This window comes from Penaeus monodon, chromosome 16 (genome assembly GCF_015228065.2).
Source record: "Penaeus monodon isolate SGIC_2016 chromosome 16, NSTDA_Pmon_1, whole genome shotgun sequence".
Lineage (NCBI taxonomy): Eukaryota > Metazoa > Arthropoda > Malacostraca > Decapoda > Penaeidae > Penaeus > Penaeus monodon.
The window spans coordinates 49,317,158-49,319,657 of NC_051401.1; positions in this window are offsets into that span (position 1 = coordinate 49,317,158).

Sequence of the window (2,500 nt, forward strand, 5' to 3'; positions counted from 1 at the left end):
GTAAGTAAGTGAGGTGAGTGAGTGTATAAGTGAGTGAGTGAGTGAGTGAGTGAGTGAGTGAGTAGGTAAGTGAGTGAGTGAGTGTGTGAGTGGTAAGTGAGTGAGTGAGTGAGTGAGTGAGTAAGTGAGTGAGTGAGTGAGTGATTGAGTGTGTAAGTGAGTGAATGAGTGTGTGTAAGTGAGTGAGTGAGTGAGTGAGTAAGTGAGTAAGTGAGTGAGTGAGAAAGTGATGAAGTGAGTGAGTGAATGAGAGTGTGTGAGTGAGTGAGTGAGTGAGTAAGTGAGTGACTAAGTGAGTGAGTGAGTAAGTGAGTGATAAGTGAGTGAGTGAGTGAGTAAGTGAGCGAGTGAGTGCGTAAGTGAGTGAGTGGTGAGTAAGTGAGTGGGTGAGTGAGGGAGTGAGTGAGTAAGAGAGTGAGTGAGTGAGTTAGTGAGTGAGTAAGAGAGTGAGTGAGTGAGTGGAGTGAGTAAGTAGTGAGTAGGAAGTGGTGAGTGAGTGAGTGAGTAAGTGTGTGTGTGTGTACAAACGTAATTCCTATGTATCTATGCATTCTGGACTTGTAATCATACTTCTATTTCGCCTCAAAGCCAGTGCCTTGGTGATTCTGTTCTCTTTTTCAAAAACACTAATTCCATGGATAATTTACACTAAATCTGAGACAACACTCTACGTATAACCTCTGTAAATCCACCGCATTAAATGTACTTTAAAAAAGATCTAATTTTACTACGGTTACCCCTTACTCCGCTCCATCTTCTGTAATGGATCACCGGCCGTTTTTATTTATGGTTCGGCGTCATGGCAGAACATTCCTTTCATCTCTTTGTTTTGGCAAGTGGAAGGCGATCACATGCGCTGCTGACTGACACGCCGTTATATCCGAGATGGATTCGGATACGGCGGCGTTTCCCAAGCTTCTCTTGGTCGCATCTCGCGCATTATTCTATATTATTTTTATTCTCTCCGATTCGATTTTATTGTCTTTGTTCCGTGTCCGTTCTTTTCGGTGGTATCACTTTTCTCACGTTTGCCTAACTGCTCCAAAGAGCACTTCATGTTCGTGGGAAACATAAAAGCAGATTTTGATGGGCTTTTCTTTGACTATTCATTTTTGTTTTATTCTACAGTCATTTGTTCATATATCATATACACATGTTTTGTTCTCCTATAGAGTTACCACATTCTTTAAGAAAGGGTTACGTTTCCAAACAACCTGATTTCGGGAAATCTACGTATGTACGTACATAATTTGTGTAAAGTAAGTATGTGTACAGTATTAATAGAGATTATGTACATACGTATGGACCTTTATCAAACTGGGAAAAATGTCATTTAGTATGTTTTGCCTGGAGTGAACTGTGCAGGGTGGATGATTGATGATGGATAGTGGAAGGTGGAGTTGTGGGTGGAAGGAAGTCAAACTCACGTCAAGCTCCTCTTCTCTGCGTGTTTTTCCCGCGCTGGAGGAGAGACATGGCAGTGGCGTTAAAAGCACGGAATAAAGAATATTACTGTGAAGAATCAACTCCTGCAAGTTCCCTTCGTGTCCTGACTCGTCGGCGATTCCGGGCGGCGGAACTCTCAGCATCAAGAGGCGCTGCTCTCAGGTCGCTCGAGTCTTATTTTTGGGATTTCTTCGCCCTTGGAGGCCTTAACGAAGCAGCAGTTAGAACCCAAACGCAGTATGTAATTGGAGAATTTAAAGATTAAAGAGAAAAGACATTACGTAAACTATAGGGTGACTGTACTTTCTTACGTTTTTCTTTCTGTCATTTTCATTTAGAAAGCGCTAGTTCTCGCTTCGATGTTGTGATAAATGTGACGATGTCAAAAACAGTTAAGGTGACCCTTCAGAAAGGCCATTCTTTCTCTTTTTTTTCCTTTTTTTATCATTCCATGTAATTTGTATTTAACAGGAAGCGACTAACGGATACAAAAGAGAAAGTGTATATAAATGTATAAAAATTACTATTAACAATAATGCCAGATATGAAAATAGGCGCAGTTTAATCCACACTGCTTGCATTAACGCAAACTGATGGATCTTTATTTTTAGATGACTGTTTCTCGGGCGTAACACTTTGCGACTTCGTGCCAGCAGTTCTTGTCACAGAATATGACTCACCGTCAACATGTTTCATCGTTAGCAGTGCCAAGTTGCACGATGCCGCATCAAATTACGCCAAATTACACCAGACCCGCAGGAGTCCCAGGCACAGGAAGCAACAGAAAAATACTAACGAAGCACAAGATGCTGTAAACACCCTCCCCATGTACCATAGACGTACCCCCCCCCCCACCTCAAAAGACCCACCCTTTTCGCCTCTACCCAGGATCTTTCCTCCCCCCTCAGTACCCCCCTCCTCTGGTACCGCCAAATCAACACACGCTATCACATTATATACAACTGCATTCTTTCTCTCCTCTGTTTTGTACCCTGGGTGTAGCGACGCCCTCGACCCCAGGGGAAGGTGGGGAGACATTCCCCTGGGGCCGCCA